This window comes from Mytilus californianus, unplaced genomic scaffold, assembly GCF_021869535.1.
Source record: "Mytilus californianus isolate M0D057914Y unplaced genomic scaffold, xbMytCali1.0.p SCAF_62, whole genome shotgun sequence".
In the NCBI taxonomy this organism is placed as follows: domain Eukaryota; kingdom Metazoa; phylum Mollusca; class Bivalvia; order Mytilida; family Mytilidae; genus Mytilus; species Mytilus californianus.
In genome coordinates this window covers 694302-703771 of record NW_026262715.1, presented here as the reverse complement: position 1 = coordinate 703771, position 9470 = coordinate 694302, and positions in this window count along the sequence as shown.

The following is a 9470-nucleotide window of genomic DNA, read 5'->3' as shown; positions in this document are numbered from 1 at the left end:
CCAGGGCTAAAAAAGAAAAAGACAAACAGACAAAACAATAGTACACAAAACACAACATAGAAAACTAAAGACTGAGCATCACAAACCCCAACTAAAACTGGGGGAGCTCTCAGGTGCTCCGGAAGGGTAAGCAGATCCTGCTTGACATGTGGCACCAGTCGTGTTGCTCATGTTAGGACAAACCCGGTGATAACTCTAATTCGGTAGGTCACATTCGGGAAAAGGGGACGGGATAGTTGTTACAACATTCGGAACATATCCGCTATCATCTGTGAAACGGATATTCCATAACGGCCATCTTAGGACCAATACATGAACAATGAAAATGTTGCGGGTTAAAAAGATTGTCAAATTACTAGGCTTTTAATGTGGTGCACTATACGCTGGTTTCGCCAAATACTACTCGTCAATCCGCAGCTAAATGATCGTATCAAAAGAGCAGAGTCAAATGCCAAAATTTCGAAAAGATGTGACAAGAGTATTTATGCCTGGAGGTTGACCATCCTTATTATTTAGAATAATCAACGTGTAATAAACAATTAATTTACACACAATTAACGTATCGATGATTATTTATGGCAACACAAAAGTGCTGACTAATTGGCTGGAAATAGTCTGGGTACTTAACATCCACCAGCAGTGGAATAGACCCAATAGTATAAAAGAAAGCATTAATTATTCTAATCATAACCTTAACCTTAACCCCTAAAGCGGTTCATGAAGGTTAGGCTGACCATTTACCGACAAAAAGATAATCGGAAGAATATACAATATAAAATATTTAATATTCACAAATTAAAGGTAAAGAGTTCTTGTATGTTGTTAAGTTTTTATATAAATAAAATTGGATTATGGAATACGGGTCATTATGCTAACATTTACCGTAAAAAAAATCCAATAACATTTTGGTATCATTCATAGAGATACAGCTCCATTTTATTGTTAAATATTGATAGTATTTAAATCTGACAATAAGAGAACTGTAATTTACCTTTCAGTCCAATTGTTTTGTTGTATGGATTTATTCCGAGATAGCAGGAGCAATCTTCAGTTGAAGGATTGCAATAAAATTGGTTTTTCGAGTTCCTGACAAACAAATACATTTTATGTCGACCGTAGTGTTGCCGTTTTCATACGTCTCCTGACCTAGACTGTTGCAAAGTGATTTTTGAAAGGTGCAGTCACTGTTCCCAATTGTGTCAAAAATGAATGGCTGGTATCGAGTTACACTGCATGTTGCTCTGTTTAAATTTGGCTGAAAGACGTATTTATAACCTGCAAATGTAAGTACGAAAGTGGTCATATCAGTGACTTTAATAACGGTTTTACAGTATAAGTTATATTCCGGTGCATAAGTCTTTTCCTACTTTAAATGCATGTACTTGTCTCAAATTGGTATTATATTTGAAATGAAATAAAGTTTTACAAAAAAAAATGCAATTCTCTTTGGAGAAAAGATTCCTCGAAATCGTGTATCAAACACTTTTGTAATATGAAAATACAGTTACTTATTTTTATTACATATACAAAATATTAGTAACATTTATTTCACCACAGGTACCATATGTTAAAGCTGAACCAAACTAAAATGTGTTACCATCTACAGGACACACATTTAGATATGTTAAAAAACATACCAGGAGCTAAAATTCTAGGTCTGCTACATCTATCCTTGTATACATTTACTTGGAAAGTTACTTCAAGTAAGCACGTATAATTTCTTGGAGGCTTACACATGGATTTTGCCCGAATATTCCACTGAGGCTGTGATGGACAGGTGAAGTTATATGCTTCATTCAAGGATAACATCTACAAAATATACTGACGGACTTTAAAAACGCAACACTAGATAATTCTTTTTTATTCCCATTTTCAAATATGAAATTTTTGTAAAATATATGTATAAACATAAATTTCATTCATTTCTCTATTGTCTAAAAAAGATTTTAGTTCAAAAGTTGAATTGATGACGTCATTTTAATGTTCAAATCATGTGGTATGCACTGAAACCCCGGTTTTCCCCTTATCAATGGATGTGTAACCGTCGAAGGCAAAGACTGCCTGTAACCTACGCCAACTTGATTTGCAGAAAGGTAAACCAATTTGTTGGGCATGTTTTGAGTTCTGTATTGTACCTTCTGATTTTGCCTCTGTCCTATGCATTACAGTGTGCTTTGGCAATAAAGCGGTTGAAACTTTAGGGCTTTAAATGTTTTTTCTGCAGCCGATTCGTCTGTATTCCAGTATATGGGAAACATTTTTAACATGAATCTGACTGCCATGGCATTCGGCGACTAGATTTGCAATTTACGTAAACATGTCTCACATATGTCGTTGCATAATCAAATTCTTTAGACGTTGCGTTGTCACTGCATGTTAATCTTGTCATTGATGGTAATCAACAATCCCGTCTGCCTGTAATGTTGTTGTAAGGATAGTAAGACGTGTTTCTGACGTGAAATTGTCTGGAAACAGCACGTTCATGTATTCCTGCCTGCATTATACTTATGGCTTGATTCAGATTTTCATTGCTCAGTCTCGGCAATATTGAGATGCAACATATTTCTAATGATTCAAGTGTGGGTACTGATTGAAAGAATTGTTTCACGAATAAAAAATCTTAAAAAAATCAATAATGGGTTTCAAATTTCGCTTTATGAAATTATGTTGTACACCTTATTTCAAGAATGGGGGTCGACCATGATGAACATTGTATTACTTATTTATTTGTTCTAGTCCTTAAAACGCAACACTAAATACATCAATCATGTTTTCGATGAACGTTTGTGCCTACTGCATTACATTACATTTGAATTATGTTTTAGTCGATCTTCGCCTTTATCAATGTTGTGTAATTTAATAAAGGTGTACTTATATATTTTTCGCAAGTTACTCCTCTGTGTACTATGAATTATTCAGTACCGTCCCATACCTGCGATCAGATAAATTATTATGTACTAGATTCTAATTCTAAATGTTGAGTTACGGAAATGGGTTTGCATTTAAGCAGTATAAAGATAGAAAGATTTAATACCTGCAAAGGATAGAAATTTACTAATTTTGTTAAACAACAAGTTGTAAAACACTCTTTGCCCGGAAGTCCAGAGATGACCCTATTTATATACCTAGGTCACACTTTAAGGTTTGATATAATCATAACTGAATACTCAAAACTTTTACGCTCATCTGGCCCAAAAAGAAAAAGAAAAGAAAACATTCTATTAAAAGAAGATGTTACAGCTTTCAATTCAAATGTACATACATACATGAAAAACAGTCAGTAGGGTGAACATGTCCATCATTTCTGTGCTTCAGTACTCATTTATGCCATCTAAAAGGATAAACATTTTTAAAAAATCAAGAGTTCAGATACAACATCATAAACTGTATTGCATTGCTGAATAACCAAACCATTGGCTTTATAGTTATCTTGAGCAAATGTTGTTCAATGTCAGGATGTTTTGTTTTGTTTTTATATTTTATTGCATTGAAAATATAAAACCAAAGTTCTCGTATCAAGAAGACAGGTGTCTTGAATTCTAAATAAAATGTGTCCACGTGCGTCCACAATGAGAAATATTCTAATAACTTCCGTGACTTTTAAGATGAACAATCATAGGTAAAAGGTTTGACCTCAATAACAAACAAAGTGGCAAAAAGAATGCATGCTTACACCGGTTTCAGTATGGAAGATGAACCATAGATTAATATTACAAACATCAAAACATATTTTTTAGTTTTATACTAATGCAAGAGGAAAATACTTTGACTATATGTAAACTTAATTGATTTTTCGAATTTTGTAGTATTCCTTTTCGATTTACATCGCCCGAAGAGTAGTTATCTTCAGTAACTCTGAAAACCGGCTTACGTTTTAATATTTGTTCCAGTAGATTTGTATTTGATCTACATGGAAGACTTATATTATGAAGGAATTTCTATTTCAACACAACCGACTTAAAGAATCAAACAACATACATATATCTAATGAAGACGCCAACATACAATTTCTGTAGTTGATTGACAAAGACGCCAACATAAAAGTTTTTGAAGAAGAAAGTACATACAGTATATAATTCACACTTTCTCGATCAAATTCATATTAAGTAAAACATAAATAATTGATGTATCAGAAGTAGATCTTTGTAGATCTTATCAAACTAACTTCAGGAAAAAACCTAACATTGAAATTTACTAATTAATTGAAAGTCACTGGACCATGACATAGGGCGCAGGGCCTCGAAAAAGTATTCAAACTGATATGTACGGATAGTAATTCAACTTATTGAAGATATCTTTACCCTTTCACAAGAAGTTTCTATCAAACTCACTCACGAAAACAACTTAGCATTGAAAATTATTTATTAATTCAAAGTCACTGGACCATGACTTAGGGCGCGCGGCATCAAAAGAGTTTTCAAAGTTATATGAACTGATAGTAATGCAATTTCATACAAAATGTCATTGATCTATCACAAATAGTTTCTATCAAACTAACTTAAACAGAAAACTTAACATTGCAAATTGCTAATTAATTTTAAATCACTGGACCATGTCCTTAGGCGCAGGGCCTCAAAATAGTTGTCAAACTGATAGCAATGCGACCTCATACACAATATCACCGATCTATCACAAGTGGTTCCTCTCAAACTAGCTTAAGCAGAAAACATAACAATTGTTGACGCCGTCGCCACACAGGGAATGCCTAAAGCAAAAATCCCGATAACTGGAACTTTGAACAGATATCATTACATGATGTTCATTATAATGGGTATCGTAGATACTATTTTTTTTTGTACAAATGGCATGCTGAAAAAATTGATCGACAACTTAGATGATTACAGTTTATAATTGATATTTAACAAAATATGCCAGTGAGGGTACAAACTTGAGATATAATTAATACAACACCTTCGCAAAAAACCCCAGAAAAATCATCATGCACGATTCTTTAATTTTCCCTTTTTATAACAAATACATCAAAGATGCTATCATCAACATGCCTGACTTTTTGATCGACAAGTTTGGATGATTGATAAATCAACAAACAAATGGTATTTCAATGGCCACTAACTGTGCACCCCTCCTGACCAAACTACTTTTGTCCTCCCTCCTGCTCACAGAAAAAAAAGTATTGCAAAAACTCTAATTTCATTTTCACATACACAAATGATGTCAAGACAATCAATAACCAACTATTCAGTGATTGGTTGCATCTAAAATGTTCTAGTGAACAAAAGATTAAGGATACTACCGAAACCAGGACTACTTCAAATCTTGATTTTTCTTCGATGTTCCTTACAACAAAGACTGCTCCAACAGAATTATGAGTAAGAAAGCTTGAAATAAACACTACAGAAGTTTGACTGTCACAATTGCAATTGTTTGATAGTTAGCGATATGCTTTTGTGGTCTTAGATTTTTAAAATAGTCGTCTCATTTGTAATTTTAAGCTTGTGTTCTTTTCCTCATTGTGATATTTAAACTCAGTGAAGATTCGCATGTAGCGACAACCTTTTGTGGTCTTAGATTTTTGTTTTTTGTATGTGTATTATAGATCCATTTAGAGTTCATGATACGTGCATATCGGAAGATGAATATCCTGTCAGAGTTCATGATATTCCCTTAGTTTGCGTTTGTTAACTTATTTTTAATCGATTACAAAGACTTGAACATTGGTTATTGTGACATATGGTTAAGGGCAATACTTTTTAATGAAGTCATCTATAATTTTGAATAAAAATAGGAAGTAGATACATTCCTTCATATTTTTTTATGTTGATCGATTGGTGATTGCTTTACGCCGCATAAGATATTAGTTAATGCATTTTCCCATTATGTTCTATTTTAGCAATAGTGATAATGTTGGTCAATTTGCTGGGACAAAAATAACATACTTCATCTGTGTTTTCCAGATACCCTTATGGATGTTTATTTGAAGTAATGTTGATAAAGGTTAACTGGTTTCTGTAGAGAGAAAAAAAACGACTTTAATCATAACGAAGGTGAAGTAATTACACACACAGACGTTTGTCCTTTAAAAGCATAAGGAACATAATTTTGCATTATGACTATATACATTTTACTTTCAATAAAGGACGCCAAGCGTGGCACTACTTATGCCTTATATCTTTACGTTTATATGTAAATTGAGAACTAAACCTACGACTACAAAAAATGATTTCATAAGTTCTAGTGTGATGCCTTAACAAAAAAATAGTTCATACAAAACTTTGAGCTTTTTACCTCTCAAGTTACAATATTCTCTGAATAAATAACAAGAAAAGGATTATTGATATTATTTTCACCATCCCTAAACTACTGTTGTCTCTCATTTATTGTTTTGTAAATTGTCACAATCCATTTTTTTACGAGTTCAATCTTACAATATATGTACAAATATATCTAAATGGTCTGACGAAAACAAAAAACATATATCAATTAACACGCATGCGATGGCTGATTTTTTTTTTTTACTACTTAGTAGTTTGAGAAACATTGTTTCTTCTGAATAAAATACATTACAGTATTTAATTAATAGCCATTATCATTTTAAAGATATATCAGGCTATCACAGATAACAGAACTGTAAATGAATAAGTAAATTCATTTGTGTCAAAAATATTGACATGTCACTAAATTTCACATAACTGCTTGAGTCGCGACAAAATTTCCTAAACTTGTTGAATAAAACAAATTTTGCATTGGAGATTGTTAGAATAGAACGTATTATCAAATATTTTGTTAAATTTGTGTAATAAAACAATCATGTTGATATTTTTTCGATTTATATATATTTGTTTTTGGCATTCGAATTATCTGACTAATAATTGCTTCTGTCAAGTATTATTTACAAGCAAGGAACAGGTTTGTTTTTCTAGTTAATATATAAAATTAATATTTTATCAGAGGAATATTGGATCCAATTACTAATTATAGCATAACATTTGTTATCATATACTTAGAGTTAATAACATTAATTTTACAGTATGATAAAAGCATTAAATTCACCTGAATTTCATATTTTCCGAAATGGTGTTTAGCGGGCTGATATGAAAAATTTATCACATGCTTCCAACTATTATCACATGCCGTTCCGTAACGTTATCGCTAGCATTCCGGCGTTACTCGGCAAATTCCAAAAGATACACCTCAATGGTACGCTTTCAGTGAAAACATTACAAAGTATGGCACAAAACAATTATTTGGAAACAGGAAAATATATTATGTAAAATGAAAAAAAAAAATGATACAATAAATGAAATTTGCTAAGTTTCCAGCATAATTTAGAAAGTAACTTTACAAAATTTTAATGTTGGCTTTTCTAAACAGTGTTCATCATGTTTTGTTAAATTCTTTTTTTTTATTGTCAATATGAAAATATATTATACTGTTGTTTTTCTCCTATGTTGAGGAGTATGAAAGAAAGATTTCATATCGGATATATTACATTGTGTGTCCGACGTCCGTAAACTTTTCACTTTTTGGAAATTCTACTTGAGAACCACTTAAAAGGATCAATATATTTAACTGTTATGTTTCTCCATTGTTGAGGTATATGATAGATAGATCATAACATGTCAAGTTTCATATCAGATCTATTATCAGCCCTCGAGCCTTTGGCTCTTGTGCTGTTATTGAACCTTGGGCTGATAATACATCTGATATGAAAAATGCCATGTGATAATCTGATATTCAGAAGTGGCATTTTAATTTGAAACATACAATTCCAATTTTATACAAAACTGCTCCAACAGAGTTATGAGGAAGAACGACTAAAATTGTACGGTCACAATGACGAATTGAATGGCCGATACGATGCGTCGGTGTCTCAATACTCTAGCGACATGTTGCGCTGTTTTGTCTCCTTAGATATCAGAAAAAAAGACTGAACTGTTATTTGTCGATTGTGAAATTTTATGTGATTGCAGATTCGAATGGGGGTTGATGTATGCATTGAAGATGGCGCTTCTCTACCGACGCACCTGGTTTCATTCTTTTTGAAGTCTCTGCGATTCTCGCACTGATGACTTTTACAATCAAGATTATATATTCAAGTTTAGTGAAATCGAGGAATTGTCTTTTTTTTTGGTAACATTTCAAAGATATTAAGCTTAGATTTTTAATATTGATCAAATGTAGAATGACAATGTTTATAACCCTTATGTGCTTACCTGAAACAACTCGATCCAGAGTAAAATAACATAAAGATGATGAAATGAATGTTTAATGTTGTCCACTATAAGTTATTGACTTGAAAGTACAGATTGTCCATTGTGCAATATCATCACATATTCATCATTGTACTGAAATTTTATTTGATATAACTTCCATTTTAACACAACAGATTCCGCATTTGAACTTAAAAATTATATTTTGTGATTCAAGTGGAAAAATCCCCATTTTTCTGTTTGTATTATGTACATTACATTGCGACAGTTTTGAAATAACTGATTGTACTTTTTGTAAAAATTTAAACGTGATACCTGATATTTTTCAATAGAAAACTAACAGACCAAGCAAATGATCTTTGAACTAAAGTTTGAAGTCTAGTATTTAACATTAACCTAAATTAGAATTGTAAACATGTATTTTAACAATCAGGTACTGAATTTAAAGATTAAAAAATTGTTTTGAAAATGTATTTAAACTATTCCACTTGTCGGTCTAAATTAATCCAAAATATTGAAATCACACGTACACAAACATAAATTTGTAAATTATATATTATCCTTTCACATTTCCATTTGTATCCTATTGTCATCTAAACAATGTAATGAACCTTTAAATAAAGTTTGATATAGCCCTCTACTAAGACAAATAGCATCGAATAAGCCTCATCCCAGTGTTTATTTCAAATCCTGATTATCATTGCAAACCCTTTTTTCCAAGGAACATCTGCGCACCTTCACTAGACGCAATCATCACTATATCCTTTACATGATTTAATAGGTCATTTTTAATGTTCGTATTATAATCGTTATCTTTCGTGCAAATAAATAAAAAAGGTAAAGTCGAGTCTTATGTTTATGTGTTGGTATCGATAAATATTCATTTACACGTCCTGTTTAGATACTTTTTGATATTTAATTTCACTTCTGTTTATCTATTTTCCATGAATATGACTGTATACTGAATAAATTTATTAAAAACTGTTCTGCAATTGTATTCTCGATCAAAACTGAACAGTGATGTGCACTGCATCAGTTCTTTCATTTTAATTTCAATTCTCATTTCAGATGTAAATTTATCTACAACTCTAACTCTATAACACCTAGAATATAATTTCGCTGCTTTTTTCGATATACATTGTTTCTGTTGTTCCGTTGTTTTCCTCTCATAGTTGATGTGTTTCCTTCGGTTTATGGTTAGTGACCCGGATTTGTTTTCGCTTAATCGATTTATGACTATTGAATAGAAGAATACTACTCTTGCCTTTATTTACAACAAAATGTTGACTAAAGTTGAAT